The sequence below is a fragment of the Vespa mandarinia genome, chromosome 6, assembly GCF_050613455.1.
Source record: "Vespa mandarinia isolate Hongniang chromosome 6, ASM5061345v1, whole genome shotgun sequence".
NCBI classification, from domain to species: Eukaryota; Metazoa; Arthropoda; class Insecta; order Hymenoptera; family Vespidae; genus Vespa; species Vespa mandarinia.
The window spans coordinates 1,571,488-1,596,500 of NC_140815.1; positions in this window are offsets into that span (position 1 = coordinate 1,571,488).

Below are 25,013 nucleotides of genomic sequence, written 5' to 3' on the forward strand. Positions count from 1 at the left end.
CGATTCTAATATTACCAAAACAAAAAAAAAATAAATAAACAAATAATTATAGAAATACACGATATAATAAATTAATAATAATTAAACTAATTCTTTCGAGATTTCGGATTGGTTCGAAGTCGAGTCGAATGTTTATAGCGATATCAGAAGCGAATACTTTCAGCGAAGAGTTGCCTTGGGGTGTTCGATAAAATGTAGAGAAGTGCATGAGGTGATTGCAGCATGAGAGAGGGGGGAGGATGCGATAGCAGTGGGATGAGGAATGAGGCAGGAGGAGAAAGAGGAGGAGGATTGGTGTTGAATCGGTTTGGATGGAAAGACCAGTGAAGCGGAGTTATAAGAGAGGGACAGTAGTGTAAGAGGTAGAGGAGGAGGAGGAAAGGGAGGAGGAGAAGGAGGAAGGGGTGGAGGAGGAGGAGGAGGAGAAAGAGGAGGAGGAGCAGGAGGATTAGTATTAGGAAGGGGGAGTCAGAGGTAGGTGTTGGTTGTGTCGGAATGCGAATTTGGACATCGAGGGAGTGTCGCGTCCGTTCCGCAAATTTCGACGACCGCCGAGATTTCGCGTCCTGTCCATATAATCACCGTTCTCCGAATTCCACCAACGAGATAGTTAGGGCACTTGCGGCAAATGCCAAACTTTTCAAACGTTCACGATCTTTCGATTTTTCTCCGCGACACCTTCCGCGGCCGCGTCTCCGACGAATCGAATTCTATCGTCGACCAAACGTATGTAGTACTTATGTATATAATACATATGTATGTACATACTTACGCGCTTCTCTGCTACAAATAGCAAATGCAAAACCAGAAACGATTTTCTCTTTCGTCGGAATAATTATGAGCGATGTATGTATTTTCTACGTCTACGTATGTTTCAAAATGTATTTTATTTAACTTATTCCTAAAGTTATTTTGCGTGGGAATGCGCCTGATTCCCAAATATGTTATTACTATCTAAACTCGTAAACGATATAGCTATGTATATTATTTGGTTATTGTAAATTCTCTGTTGTATGTGGAATTTGATATTTGATAATTGTATATAGGTATTATATATATATATTTTCTTTTTTAATTTTTAAATCTTTAATCGAAGAAAAAAAGATTGAAATAGAATCCAAGATTATTATTAAAAAAAAAAAAAAATATTAAAAATAATTATGAAACGATAACTTTCCTTTTTTTATGTCGAAATGATAGTAACCTAATTTTATAAAAAATATATAAAAATTATTTATTAATGTATTATTTATATTTTATGTATGTAGATATATATATATATACATATATATATATACATATATACATATATATATATATATATATATATATATATATATATATATATAATGTATATAAATAAACACACACACATACAAACGTTATCTCTCTAATCTTTGATTTTTTGATAAAGTATATAATACTCACGTTCTTTTCCTATCAAACTTCAAAGTTAATAAAATAATATAAAGTACCTGAAATTTCTTAGCTTCTCCAAATAAGTTCAATATACCTTACGTGTTACGTATGTGGCCATTCCGTACTCGTATCAATCCCATATATATACATGTGTGTAAATATATCCAAAGCGTGTCAAAGTGCTCGTTCGGTCAAGCATGTGTACGACTAGCGATTAGATAAATGATCTTGAATATATTAGATAGAAAGAGAGAGTAAGAGAAAGAGAAAGAGAAAGAGAGAGAGAGAGGGAGAGAGAGAGAAAGAGAGAGAAAATGAAAAAAATAAATAAATAAAAATAAGAGGAAGCAATAGGAGGAGACGTAAAAATTTTACGCGAATTTTTCCGCGGCTCGCGTCGAACTGACCTCGCCCTTATTTTTCGGCCCTGTTCGTTCCTTGCTTCCTACTGCTCCCTCCTCATCGACCGCCCCTTCCTCGTTCTCTTTCTTCCTCTATCTCCTTTTCTCCCTCGTCATTCTCTTTGTCCCTCTTTCTTCCTATCCCTTCACTCTTCGCAACCCGCGTCGCGGGATTTTTACGATTCTGCGCGTGGAAAAATCACCTTTTTCCGGTTAACCCTCTTGTGAGACTGCGCGTCCCTCTAGCGATATCCTTTTTCCTCCAATTACTTTTCTATATAACTTTCTTCCCACGTTCTTTCTTCCTTAAACATCTTCTTCGTTTATTCGCTAATACAGAGAGAGAGAGAGAGAGAGAGAATGAGAGAGAGAGAGAGAGAGAGAAAGAGAAAGACAGAGAGAGACAGAGAGAGAGAGAGAGAGAGAGAGAGAGAGAGAGAGAGGAAACACGTATAATATTTATTTACTTGTTTCGTTTCTATTTTGTTTCTTTCAAAATTAGTAAAAGAATAAAAAAAAAACTTAAAAAATTACAGAAAAAATAAAATAAAATAAAAAAAGAACAAAACTGCATTATATTTATGATACATTGTAATTCAAAGGATCCAGACAATTCCTTCTTTAATATTGTTAGATTCGTTCGATTATTGGAATTTCATATACGTATAACTAAGATCTTACGTTTATAATTTTTGATATTAGATCGCGTGGGTAATCAATCGAAGAATTTCTAACAAACTTCTTTAGTTTGAATGAACAATCTGAATTCTCTTGGGAACGAATTTAACAAACCAAAAACTTGATATCTTAAAAGTATTCTAATAATAAACGTAGCTATGGGTGTCTTCATCGTATCTCTCATTCTACTTCGATTAGACAAACGGTAAGGGTTGAATCCTGAAGGAAAGATATAAACTCGAAGTAGAAAGTGAGGAATTCAAAAGGAATAAGAGAGGAGGAAGGAGAAAGAGACAAACGGAGGACTCGACTGGGATCCCCGTGAGACCATAAATTCACCCCTCGAACCGAAATTCTCTCTTTCTCTCTCTCTATCTCACTTTCTCTCTTTCTCTCCTCCCACGTGCCCGATACAGAGGAAGGAACGCGAGTAGATTACGTACACACGTACGTACAAGGATGGGCATATAAATTCGACTCGCGGAATAAGGATCGGCCCCTTTCCAGACGTCGGGTGGTTCGCCTGTTCTAGGCTGAGTGCTAGCGTGTAGAATGAGAAAGAGAGAAAGAGGGAGACACTGAGAGAGGGAGAGAAAGAGAGAGAAAGAGAGAGTGAGCGAGTGAGTGAGAGAACGAAGAGACGAGAAGAGGAAAGAGGGTGGCTAGGTCGGCCACACGGAGGAGGGTGGGTGCCACCTTCTTGGATCAATAAATGATTTAACATTCACAAAATGGCGGGTGAGCCCCCGGCAGGGGCGGAGAAATAATATAATCTACCTTAGACTCTCTCGCTCTCGCCTTCCTCCACCCATTCTACTATATGCGTATACGTGTGTGTGTATGCGCGTTAACGTGCACATCGACGGAAGTAGCTATACGAAAGGAATGGCAGAGAGAGAGAGAGAGAGAGAGAGAGAGAGAGAGAGAGAGAGAGAGAGAGAGAGAGAAAGGAAATCTGAAAGTACACGTATATGCTCATTTACCAAAAGAGAAGCACATACAGAAAGGGGTGGTAGGGTATCTAAGCATGCTCACTTCTCTTTCTCTCTCTCTCTCTTTCTCTACGACTAACACCGAAACTACCGCTCAACCCCCGCTCGCATCGTCAGCAGAGTAACGCTCGTTCGAGAATTCTACTGTTATTCCCCTATATCTCTGCTTTCCGTATCAACCACCAAGATGTTCCCGAAAGAATCGCTTATAAAAATTGCACTCTACTAAAGTAGTCTTGAAAATGACTGCTAAATCTTAATAAGCCAAGGTATAAATTTATTACTTATTTTTTCTTATGTTATTTTATCTACATTACAACAATGTGAAATGATTATTATATTAATTTATATAATATGTTATATTAATTTTATTAATATATGTGAAATGATATAAATATGTGATATAAATATATACGACTCAGATTATTCTTATAATATTCCAGGCTCGTCTATCAAAAAATAAATTCAAAGTGTGATTCTTTTTTATCTTGGAAAAGAAAAAGGAAACAGACGATCTTTAAAAATGCGATCACAAATAAATTGTATAATTCTTATTATTTATTTAATTAACTCTTCAGTAATAATTAATACGATTCTTCAATCGGATGTTTGTACCAGTCTCTGGTTTTAATCGAATTTATATACCGGGTGGCGCGACGTTCGCTCTAAAAATTTCGAGTCACGAGTAACGGCTTCGTTAGGTCGACATATTTTACGTTAATGGGGGTAGTAAAGTGGATTTTAAGAGGAAGCAAGCGGGGCTAGAGCGTGCGAGCGAGCGAGCGAAAGAGCGAGCGAGGAAGGAAGAAAAGGCTCGTAGGTGGATAGTAGGAACTGAGGGTACTTTGGATTCGAGGCCGGTAGACGTAGAAGATCCCTAAATATTAAGGGGGCATTAACGTGGTCGGCCATTTTGTGTGAGGTCTAGGCGTGCGCGCGGGCGCGCGAGCGAGCGAGCGAACACTCGTGAACGCATATGAGGAAGAGAGCGCGCGTATAAGCGAACCTTCTCTAGCGTATATTATTATATTATAAGAGGGTGCCCTGGCGCCTCCCAAGATTATGGAAATCGCGACGGGTATTAAGGGGAGAGGCGAGCTAGGTTCTGTCGCATCAGGAAGGAACGAAGGAATAGGGTAAGAGAATAGAGAAGAGAAGAGAATAGAGAAGAGAAGAGAAGAGATAGAGAAAGAGAAAGAGAAAGAGAAGGAGAAGGTCGGTGAAGGTGATATTACGGGGGTGGAAAGGAACGTGAAATGCATATACATAGAGTACACTCCCTTCTAACACCGAAACTCCTTCGAGATTGGATCGGGAAATTGATTTTCCGATATAATCCTTCGATTTCTTACACTGATCTGATGATATCGTGAGGCTTTGAATTATAGAGGTTCTAGATTTTAAGGCGCGATAAACCAAACGGTTTCCGTTCCATAGAAGGATTCTTCGCTCGTTACTACCAAGAGGACGTTCGAATAGTTTCCACTCAGAGAACAATCGGTGGGATTATTGCAACATATCTCTCGAGTATTTTCCTAGTCTCTGTTAATACGAATCTGTGATAGAATTTCGAATGTTTGCGTGGTACGGAGTCATTTGGAGGATGGGATCGGTGAGGAAGTGAGGAAGGGGTTTTTTTTTCTCTTCATCTTCGTCCATTATAGACATTTACAATTTGTGCAATCGTAGAACATATTAGAAAAATAAGTAAGAAAGAATTTTTGAAGAATTTAGAGTGAAATTATGTTCGATGAAGGATTTACTTAGAAAATGTTCTCTGATAAGAGATAAGAGAGCATAGCCGGGAGGTGGATATTCGAACGACGGTTTGTTCTGTCACATATCTTCATTAAGGGGGTGGTAACCGGCAAGGCAGGAGGGTACTTAGTTCGCGGAGGGTAGTAGAGGGTAGGAAGGAGGCAGTAACTACCGTCGGAGAACCAGGTTCGGAGTTCCTCCAAGTTTGTTGTGTGAGAAAACAGGGACTGATTTGAATTTATATTACTTGGCCTCCCCTCTGAATACGGTCCTAGGCTAAGGAAATTTCCATATATCTGAGAAAGCTCGGAGTCGACTCGCGAAATGAATGTACCCAAGACGCAATTCGAATTTTCGATATGTTCTCTTTGAGAAAATCGATTTTCTATTATCGAAGAAAACTTTGAACTATCCTTATATATAATCTTAATTTTTTAACGAGAAGATTTTAAGAAGGTCTGACGTAGATAAAACGAGTCATTAAGAAATATGTATATATATATATATATATATATTATATATATTATATATATTATATATATTATATATATATAAAGAAAAAGAGAAGAAATAGATAAGACATTCATTGAAAAGAAATATACGTAAGAAACTGGAGAACGAAATCGAGAATATTCAATAAAAATTGATAAAGGTGTAATCAATTTATAAAACATTGAATAAAGAAAATGGGATCGATTTTATCGATCAACAAAAAAGAAAGGAAAACGGTGACAAAGGAGAATGGCGGAGATGGCGGAGTGGGTGTGTAGAAGGACACGCGACGAAACGGCCGTTTAATTCACTGTACCAGCTTTCTCCGATTTGTAGAATGCTTTAATTCTCGCTTAACCTTCACGTTTTTACGCCAAATTTTCATCGGTCTCACCCTCGTTACCGCAGGAAGAGAAAAGCGGATGGGTAGGTAGCCATTTACGCGCTTAAGCACTTTTTAAAAGCCCCTATATTTATGCCACCTCCGGATACATATTCCAACCTCTTTCCACCATTTTCTCTCTCTCTCTCTCTCTCAACTCTCTTTCTCTCTCTTTTTGTTCTTTGTTCTTTCCACTTTTCTGTCTTTCTCTTTTGCTCGTTCTATCGCGCACATTACGAAAAGCGAGCGAGAACGAAACAATTAAAACGTTGAAACGAGGCTGAGGGTCCGAAGTGAGCGTCCACAGTGAAACGTGGTGTTTTCACACTACCCTTCTCCACTTTCGCACGATCCTTTCGCGGCACTGGTTATACAATAATCTGGAACGTAAAAGAAGGGAGTTTCCCGTTGGTCCTGGCTCTTTAACATGTCTTTCTAGAGATTTCGCGGTATTTTTCCCGTGATTTCGATGAAACTTCACCGAAGTTATTTGTTTCTTATCCTGTTATTTAAATGAAATAATACGTCTATATGATCTATTATTTTTTTTTCTATTCCGATAAATCTTTGAATTTTTATAATGATCATTAGCGAATAAATTCGTTGTCGGTCACTTGACTTATCCGATTATTGTCATGATTATCAATTTATAGCACGTGGCGTGATGTTTCTTCTTAAAGATACGACACGAAACTGATGACTCCGACCTCTTTCTATCAAAGGTCTGAAATCTGATGGTAAGAGATAGGACGGAAGTATTTCTTTTGGAAAAGAAAGAAAACCTGTTGGCCGGTACGTCGAATGACCAGTCACGTGAGATTTCCAATGTGGCCAACGCAAGGACAAGAAGGAGACATTGTGAAAACAGACTCGCTTTCCGTGAGCCACGCATGAATGTGGGACAGCATGCGGGATTCCCACAGGACTGGTCCTGGCAACCTGCTGTCGTTGGTTTTGCCTTCTGCTTCAATATTGAGCAGATACTGACCAGTCAGTCAGTTTAGATCTTGAGGAATTATTGTAACAATTCCATGTGCGTTCATATCCTTTTTAATCGCATTAAAGAATAATCGAGAAACTCATGACTAAATTCTACTCAATGAAATTATACGTAGATATTTATTAGATTTTATCACCATCGGAATTATTTATTTTAGTATGTATCATTTTTAATAATATTATTTAATGTCATTCTTTACAATAACTGACTTTAATTTTGCCTTTAATTTAAAAAAAATCCTAAGGCGAGATTAAAAAGTTAAAACTTTCTAAATAATAATAATATGGAATCATTTAAAAAAATATATATTTATATATGTGTATGTGTATATGGTTATTATTATAATGACTGACCGATCTAACAATGGATCTAACTGGATTACATTATATTTTAATTTAAATTAATTTCTGAAATATATACTCCTTCGAAAAGAGATAATGTCACTTTCTTCAGAAAAATTTGTACGATATTAGAAAAAAGATAAATAAAAAAAAAAATAAATAAATAAATAAATAAATAAGTAAATAAATAAATAAATAAAAGAAGACATGTCGCATTTTCAAAGCAAGATCTCGAATTGTAACTTTCTTGTAACCTGTTTCTCGTCTTAGATTCTTTGAATACCAGTTCGACGGCTTTCCCGAGGCTCAACGACAAATCGATCGAAACTTTGGATGATAGCATAACTTGTCTTGCTTCTCTTCTAGAAATTCATACTGTACTAGTCCGATGACTTTCCCGATCTTGCACTGCGTGTGAACGAGAATTTTGTAAATACCCTGTAACATAACAATGGAATCCAGTTTCTTATAATTATGTGTGAGGAAATAAAGTAATTTTTTTTAATACACAATTACAACGGCGTATAATAATAATAATAATAATAATAATAATAATAATAATAATAATAATAATAATAATAATAATAATAATAATAATAATAATAATAAAAACAATAATAATATTTAATAATAATAATAATAATAATATTTAATAATAATAATAATAATAATAATAATAATAATAATAATAATAATAATAATAATATTTAATAATAATAATAATAATATTTAATAATAATAATAATAATAATAATAATAATAATAATAATAATAATAATAATAATAATAATCTAATAACAATTATAACGTCATTATTATTATTTATTATTGTTATTATGAACATAAATCATTCGCGTTATACCCTTTTACAATTCTAAACAATTTTTTTTATAGATATCTATATCTAAATCTATATCTAATATAGATTTTCTTGGATCAACAGTTTACCACAAGAGTCGTCTTCCGTCGGTAGATATTCGTCTTTGCCGTGTATTTAAGTATATCTAAAGTTGAGTTCGTTTTTGCATTTCTTGGATTAATTAAGAAATTACTTCTGTTAAAATTTAAAAATGATAAACTTAATAACCATATTATAATATTCGATCTAATATTAAATAATTTACCGTAAGATCAATACGTCGTAGCGAAGTATTTTCATCGAATCCTCATTTTTATCAAGAACAAAACACGTAATGATCAATTAAGCGTAACAAAAATAGAGTGGACCTTTCTTTTGATAAATTTTTCTTGCAGGATCTTTGTCTCTGGACGGTTCCCCTTATATTCGATAGGTAGTAGGTCTCGTGTACAGCTCTGCGGTGTCTGAAACGTCCACAAAGGACGACAATGCTCATTGTCATGCCTCCGAGGAGAAACTTAAGTTCTCAAAGGCGACAAGTGTACAATTAAGTCGTTAGGAGGACTTCCGGGAACTTGGACGGTACAAGTTTTCTCCGCAGCTCTGAGCTAAGCGTCCGTTAAACGCTTTACAAATTGCAATACCATTCTGCTGACGAATCCATCATCTTTTATCTCGTATTTTATTTCCCCGTTATCGAACAAAAATTCTAACAAAATTATTACCGAAATCTATTTATTATTCATTGCAACGTAGAAAATCTTTACGGCACTTTTTTTTTTTAAAGCAAATAGCTAATGTGTGTTCGCAAACGTTTAAATTTGTATAATAATATTCCTTGAGCAGATTTTGATCGGTGCGAGAGTGGGAGTTTTGATGGTTTGAAGGGTGGTGGTCGGTGAAGAAACATAAGGTATGGAACTCGGTGATATGGTAGATGACATCGATTGAGGAGGGATGAGGAGAAGGAGGAGGAGGAGAAAAAGGAAGAGAGAGGAATGTCCGGACGCAAGTGTAGAGTTCGTTCGATTCGATATTCATCTCGAGATTCAATTCAATTTCCCTGTAGCTATCCTACCGGCGTCACAGCGCATCGAGAGTCGCGAGGGGTTGAAGAGGAGGATGTAGAAACGATGTAGGAGGTGGCGGAGAAGGAGGAGAAGGAGGAGAAGGAGGAAGAGGAGGAGAAGGAACTGGAAGTAGTGGAGGTAGGTAGGGTCGCAGCATTCAAAACCACCAGCAGAAGCGGCACCCCTTCGCGTTCGCGAGGAGATAAAACGAACCCTGGCACATAGGCGAGCCCTTACAGCGTCACTCCCACCCTTCACCCTTCTCTTTTCTCCCTCCTTCGTGATACTCCGAGCACTGCCACGATGGCAGAAGGTGTACAACGCCGTCTGGAGGAGAGTAGGTGGAGGAAACTGTTTTCCACTTGGTCTTACTGTACGAAAGCTGCACCTAACCTACGTCGTATCATTAATTATCTAAATTGAAGCTGCCACAGCGCGCCCGAGTGTCTTACATCGAAACTCTCAAAGGATGTTCCTCTCTCTATACTCTCTCTATCCCTCTCTCTCTCTCCCTCTTTCTCTCTCTCTCTCTCTCTCTCTCTCTCTTTCTCTCTCTAACTTTCTCTTAAACACATGCACATACACACACATACGTACGTGCGCTCTCACATACATGCACATAGACACAGACACAGACTAAACTCTCTTTCTCTTCTCTATCTTCTGCATCTTGTCTTCTCTTCGTCATGTCTCTCCTTCGAGAATTTCAAGGAAAATGGCAGATGTTCTCGCGGAGGAAGACGACTCCTACGAATCTTCTCCCTCGTCCTTCGAAGGTTTCTCAGACGGAAGAATAGAGAATGGAAGAAACTGAGACGGAGAGAGAACGACTTGAAGACATTTAAATTCTTGTCATCGTTTCTTTCTTTCTTCTACTTTTATTTTATCGACAAAAATAAAGATGATTATTCCATTGTCTTTGTAAATAACGATTATTATTATTAGAGTTTTAATGATAAGAAATAGTTTTTTACTTCTAATCAATATCAAGAGAATAGAATACTATTTCTAATCATTATCAAGAGAAATAATCAATATGGAGACAATTCGATGGTAAAACGAATTAACGTATACTTTCACATAGATTCAAAATTTCCAAAGTAATCTCTCTCTTCCTCTCTCTTTCTTTCTCTTTCTCTCTCTCTCTCTTTCTCTCTAATCTTTATTTTTATTTTACAAATATTTAGTTTTCAAACCATCATTATATATTTTCATAAAGAAAAGATAAGTTTAACGTTAAGAGAGAAGTAAAAAAACAACATTTTTATGTTCATTTCGAGAATCATGATTAAAAGAGATTGGAATTAAAATTCTGGTCAGGACTAAGACATTTGAAAGGTTCTGCTTATTGTGAGAAGACTACTCGTTAGGGGAAGAAAAGGTAGGGAAGGGAGGTTTCCTGAGGTCGCCTCATATCGACGTATTTTAGGCGTTTTCCCCGGGATCGTCTTGCTCGAACGTAGACGAAGACCGTCTCTCCTCCAACGTTTGCGTATGTGTACATGTGTGAGTTTGTATATGTGTGCGCGCGCGAATCTCCCTCTTTCTATCCTCCCTCTTCCTAGTCTCCCTGCCCTCTCAACCCTCTACTTCCCCGCGACTAGTGAGTAACGATTTTCCTCCATCTTACCCCGATTCCGGAACACACCCTTGGGGCAACCCCTCGAACACCGTCACCCTCTCGTACTACTCGCGCCATCCTTGATTTCTCTCTAAGCCGTCGCTTCCGTGTTAGATGTGAAACTACGAAAATACAAGAGAAAGAGTCCTTGATTCGTGAAAAGATATTTCGTTCGTTTCTTGATCGACATTGTTACGTTTTATTTCGTTCGTAATACATATTTATTCGTATTTAGATCTATTATATTTATATTAAAAAAACGGATTAGAACACATAGGTTTCGCGTAAATGAAGAAAAAAAAGTAAATAAAAGAAAAGGAAAAAAAAAGAATTGATTTCGTTGGAAAAGTAAATTTGAAATTAGTTAAAAACAAATTATTCAGTGAGATATTAGGGAAATAAATTAGAGATCGTTTGAACATTTTACCGGAGTGTACGTTTTTCAGTACGATCGAAGGGAAGAAGATCGTAGGATTCTGTGAGATTTTAGCTAAAGAAGATTAATCCATACGTGGACCAACTGGACGACTTTAATGGACGATAACGGACTTAGAGGTTTACCCTTTTACGGAGAAACGCGAATCTATGTGAATTTCCTCGACAAAAAAGGAAGAATAAAATCTGTTCGCATTTATTCACCGGCTCTCTATTGGATTATTCAATCCCATGCTTTGCTTTCCTAAAATACATATAATTTGAGTGATGGACAATCTCGCATGTAAACCATTCCGTTGTTAATATCATTACAAAGTAAATCCCTGTAAACGAAAGGAACAAGCTGATTCGCGTTTTCTATGTTATAAAATGTGGGCGTGCATATAAATACAAACACGTATATATATACATACGTACGTGTATACTTACATATATATATATATATATATATATACATATATATACATATATATATATATATATACATATATATACATATATATATATATACATATATATATATATTACATACCTATAAGACCGGTCCGTCCATTCAGCTTTAAGCGAACGCTTTCGTGAAAGAAAATTTCATAGCTTGCGCAGTTTTCAACCGCTTGGCGTGCATATAATCGGAGGGCGGAAGGTGAGTAAAAAACCCGGGGATTCGTCGGTAGAAAAGCGAAAAGTCACACCCACCGGTTCGCGGAGACATCGATGCCCGGTATAAGAATATTCTTTTCTTTCTTCATGATTTTTCACAAACCCTGATTGACCTGTTTCGAACGGATAACTATTGACGAAATTATTCATTTTTGTCTCGCAGAAATTTTGATCAATGCAAAAAACTAAATTGAGTAGTTCAAAGGAAATGTGTATTAAAGTTGCAAAAAAATATTTGCCTACTTTTAGTTAGCAATATATATTCTTCGTTAATAAACAAACAGTATCAAACAAACGATGTGATACAGATATGAAATATTTTTTTCTAAAAGTGATAAAAGATCCAATTTTTCAAATAAACTATTGAAAGGCTCATTTGTTTTATTTTTATAAATATATTATTATGTTATTATATCATGTTTCATTTAATACATTCATCATATAATACATCTCTTAAGCATACGTAAATGTACTGTGCGTATATTTTTCAGAATTTACAATAATATACTTGTATGATATAGATATGAAATGTTTTTTTCTAAAAGTAATAAAAAATTAAATTTTAAAATAAATTATTCAAAATCTTATGTTTGTTATATTTGTTTTATTTCTATAAGTATATTATTATCTTATTACATTATTATACATACATATATATATATATATAAATATATATATAAATATATATATATTATATATATATAAATATATATAAATATATATATAAATATATATATAAATATATATATATATATAAATATATTATTTTTCATTATATTACATCTCTTAAAAATATGTAAATGTATCATGCATATATTTTACATAATTTACAATTATATATTCGTACAGCGAAATTTTCGATCATATCAAATCTTCTATATATAAAATCTATGAGTATAAAAATTATTCAAAAAGAGTAAAGAACGTTCCACTGGATGAAACTATAAAAATTTGAGGATATCACGTATCGAGAATTTATCTCATAGATTATATCTTTCCCTCCATTGTAACGTGACTTGTTATTAGAAACACGTCTTCGTTCTCAAACCCAAGTTGTACGATTCGTGCCAATCTTCTGTCGTACCAAATGGTTTATCAAAATTTCTCTCTCTCTTTCTCTCTCTTTTTATCTTTCTCTCTCTCTCTATTTCTCTCTCTCTCTCTTTTTCTCTCTCCCTCTCTATTTCTCTCTCTCTCTCTCTCTTTCTCTCTCTCTTTCTCTTTCTCTCTCTCTTTCTCTCTCTTTCTCCTCTTTCTCCTCTTTCTCTCTCTTTCTCTCTCTCTCTCTCTCTCTTCTTCTTCTCCTTTTGTCCTTATTGTAACGTTATATTCTGGAGGATTCGTCGCGATCAGTGGTGCAGTAGACGGTTGCTATTAGAAGAGACTCGTTCGAAAGAGGTATAGTTGGGATGAAAAGAGAGAAAGATATAGAAAGAAGAAAGATACATGTGTGTGTGTGTGTGTGTGTGTGTGTGTGTGTATGTATATAGATAGACCAGGGTGGAAGACCGAGAGAGATATGAGAGGTGGAGTGGGGTGGTATAATCCAGGGTCTCGTCTCGAAATACCCAGCAAACGAGGATGGTAAGTAAATACATAGGTAGGTACGTCAGACCGGTGACGCGCGGCTTCTCCGTTCTGTATCTCTCCTTCTTCCTCTTTATCGTTCCCTCTCATTCTAGATTTCTCGAGACGCGGCGAAGGAGTGACTAGAAGGAGAACTATAGGATATCCAGAAGAGAAACGACAGACGACTTCGCACGTGCGACGTGAACACTCACACATTCGCGAACGGGAGAGAAATTCTGACGCGAAAAGCAGCCACGTCTCCGCTGATTACACGAGATGAGCCTCGTGGGTGGTGTTGCCTTGCTAGTTAGACTCGAAGCTTCCTTGGAAACCCGACTATATTCGGTCTTAACGCGTTTCCAAGCGGGCCGGAGAAGGCGAACGAGGATGAAAAGGGGTGTACGGTAGGAGAGAGGAAGGATGGATATTCGCTGGCGGCGTCTGCCGCGAGCTTGCCGCGGTTCAAGGGGGTGGTGGAGGTGCACGAACGCGGTCTCTCATGTTTCTCATTTCATTGTGCAGCCTCCCTTAGAAACCCAAAGGCGTACGTAGACCCGGATGGATGGTGGCAGCGGGTGGAACGAACTTGGAAGGAGGAGAACTCAAGCTTTTGGAAGGAGGGTACCGACACCCCTTTCTAACCCCCGCTACACACCCGTACCTACCTACTTCGACTCCTAAGGTACCTTCCTTCAAAAGGGGGTTGAGGTCGCCTCCGCGCTCTGAGATCTCATACATACATTAACGTCGCTTGTCAGGCGTACCGAGCCACCCTGTAAGACTTAAGATACCGCCCGAGAAAGGGAGAACCTCCGTCTTCTCTACTCATCTTCCTTCATCCCTCCTTCTCCTGCTTCATCTCAAACTCTGCTCGCTCATCCTCCTTCCTTCCTTCCTTCCTTACTTGCTTCCTTGCTTCCTTCCTTCCTTCCTTCCTTCCTTCCTTGCTTCCTTCCTTCCTTCCAACCGCGTCTCTCCGACTCGTTACTAAAACCACCCCCTGCCTTGGGAACACCCGCTTCGTTTCCTTGAAAATGGCTGCCGTGAGCGCTCAGTTTCCATTTGCATCTGATTACGCCTTTTATACTATCTTCCCATTATCGTCTTGGAAACTCCTAGATTTCGTTACGAACTATTACTCTATTGTTTCTTCCAATATAAGCGTATCTTTTGTATTTTTAATCGATTTTATTGTAAGATAATTATGTTAAATTTGTAGTTATAAGTCAAGTAGTAAAACAAGGTGCTTTGAACGTAAAGTTATAACAACTGAAACTATAAATTATCATTAAAGTAGTGAATTAACGAGGTCTTAGTGTATAAATTATCCATTTATATCTTACTGTCTTCTCTTCTGACACGTTTGGATAAACGGAGTTCTATTATAACAAGAATCCCCCTGGATATGCAAGGATTCGACGTGTAACCAGAGTATTTGCTATGGATAGATATATAGTTTTCGCCTACCGAGATTTAAACACTATATAATTTAATATATATATCTTTGAAAAGTTTCACTTACATATTATCAAAGAAAGATTCGTTCATTCTCTTGACATACATATGTATCAATGCTAATTACTAAATTCGGTAAGCAAGGCAACTATCCAAATCGGATAGGAACTAGGAAAGTTTATCGATACAGATCTTATGTCAAGGGAATGCGTAGCAAAAGGGATAGCGAAATGTGACCCACCTCATCAACTTAATCGACACATTAACGAGATTAGAGAACTTATTAACATTCGTTCAGATCGTAGTCATGTCTTTGATTACAGATATTCTATCTTATCGTATTCTTCGTTTTCACGATGGAAATATATCACATTAATGGAAAATACGGTCCTAGGGTGAATGTTCTTTGTGATAAATACATTTGATCTTCGTCGTTTCTCTAAGTCTAGTCAATGGAAGAGGCTGGAAAGCCGTTGTTACGAAGGGTGGAAGTTTGAGACGAAGGAGCGATAATATTACCACCCCAGCAAGTGGTAGCTTCGGAGAACAGGGTACGGCATGGTGGTACGAGGGGTGGTTACGGGGGGTAAGGGGTACGCGAGTTGTCGAGGGTGGCTTCACGGAACGGCATAATATACATAAGTGTAGTTTGTGTTGGCGCTGGCAACGTCGATGCGGTGCACGCTCTCTCGCACCCTTCTTCCCTAGCCTCTCACCCTTCTTCTTTCCACCCCCCGCCAAGACGCCCAGCCACTGCTTGCGATTGGTCGACATTATTCAAAATGGCGTCTTCGCCACATAAGATCCGTTTTATTAGCATACCAGGAAAGGAGACGAGCGGTCCCCGTTCTCTCGATGACTTGCGAAAAATCTTTCCGGTTGTCCTTACTATCACATACAATCGATATTTTTCTATTTATTCGACATATTATTAATAAAATTATGATTTCCGATCAAAGTACCCCAACTTTTTATTATTTCAATAAGATTTCGAACCATATACGACACCTTGAGATCCCTTTTCCTGGACAAAACTTTCCAGATGCTGCTTTTAAGCCGTTGCCGTTTGTCTAGGAAGGTATAGAGGGTGAGGGAAGACCGGGGGGGTCTAGTCGTGATGTTGAATCCCAGGAGCCGTGGCTGTTCAGACGGAAACTTTCATTACTACACCGAGGAATATATTCGTCCTTATATAACTTCTACCATATGGCGAAGCAACGTAAATTCTAGAGGAAGATTTCCTTCGTCGATAATATTACAACGAATTCGGTGACGTATTATAAAGTATCTTTATTATTGCGCTTAATAGACAGACATACTGTGTTGTCTCTCGTTTGTAAGAACGAAAGAAAAATAATGGTTTCACTGATTATGATGTATTTGCATGAGACGAATTATATTTGAAAAAAAAACAAAAAAAAAAAGAAAAAAGAAAATAAAAAATAAAAAATAACAATCGAAGAAATAAAATTTAATAAAGGGATTATAAGAATCCTAATTGTTATTTAAAATCGATGATTAATTAAAAGTTATTAAATAATGATTATTAAAAAGCGTTACGATTAATCCAACAATGAAGTTCTGCTTTGATAAAAATTCGTTTTAACACGGTCAAAGTTAAACGAACCGTTTGGATAACGCAAATTATGGAAATCCATGTAAATTTGCTATGACTTCCTGTGGTTCGAGGATCAATGTATTCTTGTTTTACAAGAACGAAGTAAAGAATATATTCTTTTTTATGGTTGTCGAGGTCAGGTCGGCCTTTTATATTCTTTTCTTTCCTTTCAAGGATAAGAAAGAGGATGTCTGTCCGTCTCATGGATGCCCTTGAGAAAAAACGAAAGGAGAATCGCCGAAACTTAGCAAATAAGAAACGAACGATTTGAGAACTCGTCTTTTTGTTTGGTACGACGAGTAAACGTGTAGTTGGCTAGCTATATATACCTATACTTTATTGTCAGAGACCCAACGACGATATCCTGCGAGAACTCGCGACAGGACCTCCGCTACGAAGGACGACTGTACTCAAGGGAAACCTGTTCGTTTCCTCTCCTCACCTCCACAAGTCCCTCCATCGACTAGGAGGGTCCTTTTCGATCGAAACAAGTATATCGAGATAGCTACGTAGCAATCTTCTTTCCATGTATAAGTAGATACTTGCATTTGATTTAAACATTTTATAAACGAGAACTTGATTTCTCACGTTCCCTCCGGACGTGTCTCAATATACATGATATCGTGAGAAAAAATTTAGTACGTTTGTAATGTTAAATAGTTGCATCTGGACAAAAAATATCAAGATTAAGAAATGATTCAGACAGATATTAATATTTTTAATTAAAGTTAATCTTATTTGATGGAATAAAAAGGAGGGCTCATTAAAATTGAAATATTTTTTCTTTCTCTAAGATATATATTTTTTCGGTATGTGAGAAAATCGGAATTAAACTATTTTCTCTTCGAAATTATTCTTATTTCTTTTTTTTCTTTTTTCTTTTTTGTTCTAATATAAAAGTACTCACTATCAAAAAAATATTCAGAAAATATATTTTAAGAAATATCATTATATTCATTATTAGTTCGTTATACACTGTAAAAAAAATGCAAGATAAAAAGCCGAAAGTATAACTTGAAAAAAACGACAGTTATACACATGTCCAGACGTTGTTAAACTAGTTCGATTGTGATGGCAACATCGAAGGAATTTCTAGGAGAAGAGGTAACACTTTCCCACCGCTGACCAGTGGTCAAGCAATATCAGAGACCCTTAAAACCGGCATATAACGAGCGATAGCAAAGAGAAGGAGAAACAGTCACACCGTGGGTATCGTTGAAAAAGGCTTTATGGAAACGAGTCCTTCGAGTTCAAGTAGAAAAACTGGTCTCCTTATTATTTTGTTGTATATTATTTTTTTCTTCCTTCTTAGTCTCTTGCATGTCTAGAACTAGTCAGATCAGAATGACGCTGAATCAAAATCACCTGAGAATGGGACATTAAAAAATAAATTTTTTACAATGTCGATGTTTGTTGTTCACGGTGGCCAACATACCTACATATCTACCAAGAACGAACTGTCAGTGGTGAGTTCGAGGCTAGACAAAATCCCATTCGAACATTACGGAAGTTCGAGCTTCGTTTACCCGTATGTAGTAACAACACAACAAGCATATATATATATATATATATATATATATATATATATATGTATATATAGACCGCGTGTAACACAACGAACTTTGATTACCGTAATTAATCCCAGGTAACTCGCCAAATCGGATTTTTCAGTTAGGAGAAGTACGGCTGCCTCGCGGGGCTTGGAAATCCGCAGTTTCACGACGGTGGTTGTCAACGTGGAGGCGTCAGGAAACGTCTCCGAGACAATTAGCGAAGACTACAGGACCAACAGTAGGGTTAAAGGCAGTAGTAGCAACGTCGTCGTCGTCGTTGTGCAACATCGTTGTGGTACGGTTGCTTCTCTCAGAACTCTTCCTCCCTCTCCTTCCTTCTCTCTCTCTCTCTCTCTCTCTCTCTTTCTCTCTCTCTCTCTCTCTCTCTCTCTATCTCTCTCTATTCCTAAATCCACCTTATCCACGCTCCACCCTCGTAGCTTCGTTCCAACGTTTCCCCATCGCGCATTCACATGTCTCGTAACATTAATAATGCGAGAGAAGAGCTAGTCGAGACTCGTGTCTTACCTACCACCTCTTTCTCTCTCTCTCTCTCTCTCTCTCTCTCTCTCTCTCTCTATTTCTATCTATCTATCTATCTCAGCATCTCTGAAACTCAGCTCTCCTTCTCCGTTTCCTCCAGTCCATCTTCTTGCTTCTACATCTCCTCTTCTTGGTTCTACCTGCAGACATCGGGACTAGACTGCAACGAACTTGGAACTGGAAGTAAGTTCTCGAGAACCTAGATGGAAATTGACGTTAATGTGCCTCGAAAGCAACCACCAACACCCCTCTCCGCAACCCGTTTCCTTTCCTTTCCTCCTATCCGCCTCTTGCGATCATCTTCGCTTGAAAGAACCAACTCCTAGCGGATGACGGTACGTTGCTCGACGAACTGCGACATTCTACGTTCTTGCTATCTTGCTTCGTAGCTATCTTTGAACTATCAACCGTATCCTTTTGACGGAATATTAAGAAAAGTAGAAAACTTAATCTTGATTAATTGTACAAATAAGTATATATATATTTTTTTTATTCTGGGATATTAAGCTGGGAAGCGATAAAAGATCTAACGTTTATTTTATTATTAAAATTATTTCGTTAGGATTAAAATTTACGAGAGTGGTATATTTTATTGTTAAAATTTTGTTGATTTAAAGGATTTAAACGACGAGATTGTTGATCGTCAATAATTTCAATAATTACTTGCATCATTAATTTCAATAATTACTCTATTTCTTTTCATAGATCTCGCACAGAAAATTCGAGTAAAATTGAATTATTGAAATATTTTAACGTCATTGCATTGAAACGTGAACGATGTAAAATCGTCGTTAGTTAGCAACAAGGGAAAGGGTCAAAGGTTGTCGGTAACTATCGAAAGAAGCTACAGGAGGAAACTCGAGGAGGTAGTTAAGGACGTTATGGCGTTGATGGATAGTGCTCGAAGTCGATGCAACGTGAAGAATCTTTGATCGATTTCTTGTTCGGTCTACACGATTATGAGGAGTTACCAGACGATGGAAATTTAGTTAGTTGCGTCGTTACCGAGTTTGAAGCCTCGCAGATTCCCCTGCAGTTAGAGGGTACCTGAAATCTTGTCATCGCATTATGTACGCTCTGCATGGATTATAGGCGCTTTCGAGAAAAACTTAATCACGGATGAGTAACTATGTGTCTCTACGTCTATATTAAGATGAAAATTATAATAATCTACGTTGGTATAAATTTTTATGACAATTATTTATTATTTTTTTCTTTTTTTCTTAAGATCTAGTTAACAAATTCAATTATATTTCTTATTACGATTTTATAAATATAATAATGATAAATATATATATATATATATATATATATATATATATATATATATATATATTCGAATGAAAAAACGAAACGTCGAAAGTAATCAATATTTTTTCATAATAATAAATCTAAAGGAATTCGAACGACTTATAGAACTAAAGGTGCTCACCGGAAGAAAAGAAATAGGAAAGAAAATTTTATAAATACAAGATCATATAGGTATCACACCGAGGGTAAAGATAGGGTGAGTTTCGGAGAGACGGAGAGTAATTTATCGATCAGTGGTTCGCCTTTCGCACTCGCGACATGCCATTGGCCCCCTTAAAGGTTCCCGAAAGGCGAAGAAAAGCGTTCGAGCGTTCGGGCCAATGGCCGCTCGCGAGCGTACTCTCCTCGTTGCTCTTTTTCCCGTCCACCTCGGATTTTTCCGCGTCGCGATGTGCGGCGGGTCTCTAAGAAAGCCGGCGAGTTGGGCAGCGAATAGTGGCAACGCAAAAGCATCAAGCCGTTCTACGATTGGTCGAACTCGGAGCGTCTTGACGCCGCCCCTGGAGGAACACCCGGGAAAACAGGGCTCGTCCTCCCTCCTCCTCCTCCTTTTCCTCTCTCTCACACTCTCTCTCTTTCTTTCTCTGCCTCTCGTCCTACGATTTTCCACTCTCTCATGACGAGTCTCTCTCTCTCTCTCTCTCTCTCTTTCATCTCGTCTCTCTCCATCTTTATTTTATCCATTTATCCATCTTCCTTCTCCGCTTTCTTCCGCCTTTCCCCGTTGCACTCCGGTCTCTCGTCTTGCCAGTTACCATCGTTGCTGCTCTATGCGGAAAGAGAGGGTTGGAGAAGGGGTAAAGCTATACCTAGAGAAAAGAGGAACGAAGAGCGAGGAAGAGGAAGATGAGGTGGAGGTGGAGGCTGGAAACTCGAACTCCGAGGCAGCTGAGCACGCCGGCGCTTCCTCAGATATTAGATTTTACAAGGAGCGTGCTGGGATTTTCGAGGGGTTGCCAGGCGAAGGAAGTGGAGGAAAGAGGAGGAAGAGGAGAAGGTGGAAGAGAGGTGATGGAGGAGATGGGTAGGTCAGGTGGGGAAGTCAGGTCGCACACCATCGTTGGGGGTGGGATAAATATTAATTACGTTCCTAAGGGTTGCCTGCGGCTACGTACCCTTATACTTCGTCCACGTATATATTCCTACGTTCCAGTGTTCCTACTCGCGCGCGCGAAATCCCCGCGAATCTCTCTTACTTGCTTACGAGGCCTTCTTATCGATCGCCACCCCTCCCACGCACCCCCTCTCCCTCCCCCGCCACCCCGACCCCTTACAACTTCTCGCGATTTCGTACACCAACCCCTTTACGTTTTAACTTAACTAGCATAACGTAATACGATTTCGTAAAACGTTACTACGAGCCACTGGACGATCCCACAGACAAAAACCTGTTTGAAACTTTGCGAGCTGCTTGAATTAACGGAGATGAGGTGGGAAGGGAAGGGAACGGGGAAAACGTTAATTCCTAATTATTTCGATATCCCATTTCGAGGTAAACGTGTCTTCTGGTACGACGTGTACTCGATTGAAATCTCTATTGAAGGATACTTTAATGAAGTGCATTAAATAAGCGCTAAACAAGCCAGCCTCAGTTGAGGACGAGCAAGTGGACGGGTGGTAGGAGGGGAGATGAATGGGAAAAAAAGAAAAAAGAACAAGAACGACTGAAACTCCTCGTACGAGGAGTAGGACACACGTTTACCATTCATTGTCCCCTTCGTAGGTAGAACAACTGGCATTATTAAAAGCAGCTTTGAATTCGCCGCGAAAGTTTTTCAATTTCCCTGCCGGTTGGCTCGAGCGGTAAATTGGACTGATAAATTGTACAATGCCTTGCGCTTTGCGGAGAAAATCGTATTTCGATGCTATGTTGTAAGCCGTCTAGACATAGGTTTATGCGTTTTCCGCTAATGGATAACGACGATTGCGCGCCATGTTTTAAGTGCTTGTTCTTTTTTCTTTCTTCCATTTCGTTTTTTTTTTACCGTATTGTCGTCATAATCCGTTTTATAGAGAAGATATTAGAAAGGACGTTTCAATAATTCGTACATTTTTTTCGTTTTTATTTTATAGAAATTTTTTCGTTAGATAAAGGAATATGAAAGATTCGATCGGAATATAAAAGAATTATCATCGATGAATTTGAAATATTTTTCTAATATTTGTTATGGCTTGTAGAGCGAAAATCATTAAATAGACCACAAATCGCCTTCGGCATTTGTAGAACGATCAATTTATCGAATCTGCGGGTAATTATGTGGGGTGTCGTTGAGTGTCAAGTGAACGATTCCATGATTTCGCGCCATGGATAGTCGGTGATTATGGTTGATTATCCACAGAGTTACCGCGGTGTGCTCATAGGGTAACTAACTGGATCTTCGCGACTCGTTGGAAACAGTTTAGAGCCAGGGGCGTTTGGTTCGAAACCATGCTAAAATAGGTGGTGCTGGCGCCTGACGGACATTTTCTCAACTAAATATAAAAAGAAAAAACATTATTTGCAATTACAAATATTTCGTTTTAGAATGATTTTGTTTTTTCTTTTATAAGAATTTTATCGATTATTTCTATTGCAAAATATTTTTATTGTTTAGATAAAAAGTTTCGGTATATCCGGTATATTTTCTATGCAGTGTATCCTCGTAAGTACATACGTATAGAAATACGGATTTATACAACGTGATACAAAAATGGTGACTAGGTTTGTATAAATAAACAAAAAAAAGTGATAACATGATATACTAAGTGTTTCCCATATAACTTGATAACTTCAAATAACTCTGTTGTTCTTGATTAGATAGGAATCTGTCACACCAGAGAATTGCATCGTGCGAAAGGGGGTAAATACAGTGGGGTGGAAATTGTATAATTTATTTGACTCATATAACGTTGTATTCCATCTTTCATAACGGTCGCGTCTAATTGTATTTATCATAAACTCGAATCATATTAAGTTTGAAGTTAAAGCATTTTATGTATATAACATAGAGAAAATAGATATTGAATATCTTTCGATTGAAAGATTAAAATAAAGTCAATAGTTCGTCGTTTAAAATTCTATTTTAATCGAAAAGAATTATTGTAAGTTCCAATCATCGTAGACGAGAATGTTAGAAATTTTTTTGTCTATCACGCATGCAAACACCTTCTATTACTTGAACTGATTGATTGAAAGTGATGGGTCATCCATTGCGTCGACGTACTATAGACACTCTCTCTTTCTCTCTTCCTCTCTCTCTCTCTCTCTCTCTCTATATATATATATATATATATATATATATATATATATATATAAAATAATATATATATATAATCGAACGCATCTCCATTTAACGGAAATAGTATACTTAGGCATTGTCGATTTCCCGAACGATTCGATGATGCTATACGCGGGAAATTCCTCCTTCGAACGACGATTTCGAGTCAATTCTCGTGGGATAGGAAAGACACAGTAGGAATCCGAGTCCCTTTCTTCCCGTCCTATTGATTTTCCATAGGAAGGGCTTATGCCACTCACTCGAGGCGTCGAACGTAAACGAGAACCGACCGACCGATTGACCGACTTATGATTGGCAATTGACGTGACGTGATTGATGATCGATGAATTTCATCGGCTTGATCGATGAATTTCATCGACTTGGGGAATATTCATTAAAGGAAAAATTAAATAGTTGAGTTACGAAAGAAAATATTTTTATTTAGAAACAATAGGTACATTAACTCAAATATGTAATATCGTTTTATTATTGAAAAATATCTGCATCTGGTAAATACTTATTTACTGCGAAACTTCAAGGGAACTTATACTTTTATAAAATCAAGAAAATAATGAAAAGATTTTTTAAAATCTTTCTTTCTTTTTCTTTTTTTATTTTCGTTTATTATCAAAGAAGATCGTCAAACTCGCGATAAGTCTGGCGTGATGTTATTACAGAACGTAACAGTTTCCTAGGACAGCTTTGTGCACACACCTTCATCCTGCTGGAAATATCTTGCATAGACGTAGTTGCTTCTCATCTCGTTTCGTTTCGACTCTCATCTCTCTCCCTCCCTCCTTCTCTCTCTTTCTCTCTCTCTCTCTCTCTCTCTCTCTCTTTCTATTATATATATATATATATATATATATATATATATATATATATTCCATCTTTCTCTCGCGTCTTATCGTTCAACGACTCGTCGTTTCTAACTCAGGGTTCTCTCATCTTGTTTCTTGTCTTCTTCTCTCATCTTCAGGAGCCAAGGACCCTGAGGCTGCTCTTTCCTTCAAAAAGAAAAGACACAGCTCTCCTTACCACCCTCTAACCCACCATATATTACGAATTTCTACTTACAATCGCAAAGTATCTCATTTCGTTCAAATCAATTAGAAACATGATTAATTAATATTCATCTTCTTATTGATTTTATTCTTTACATCTTTAGATCTTTAAATCATTTTGTATATTAACAAAAAAGAAAAAAGAAAAAAGAAAAAAAAAAAAAAAAAGAAAATAGAAAAATTCTTTGAGAATATTTGTCAATTGAAATTGATACACGTCGATAAACGAATCTATTCTTGTTTATTTCTGCAATTTTTTTCTTCATTTTTTTTTCTACGAATAATTCTTATCCATACCCGTTTTTTTTCTTACGATATAGTTCTATTTTTTCTACCGTTCATATTACTTAAGATATCACGTTATATTATTTTTCGAGTAGAAATTTATATATATATATATATATATATATATACATATATATAGGTATATATATATATTCAACATGGGGCGAGGTTTTCTAAGGGGAATGGGCGCAACGAAAAGGGTGGAAAAGCAAAAGGAAAGGAAGGTAGCCGCGGAGATGGGGGTAGGATG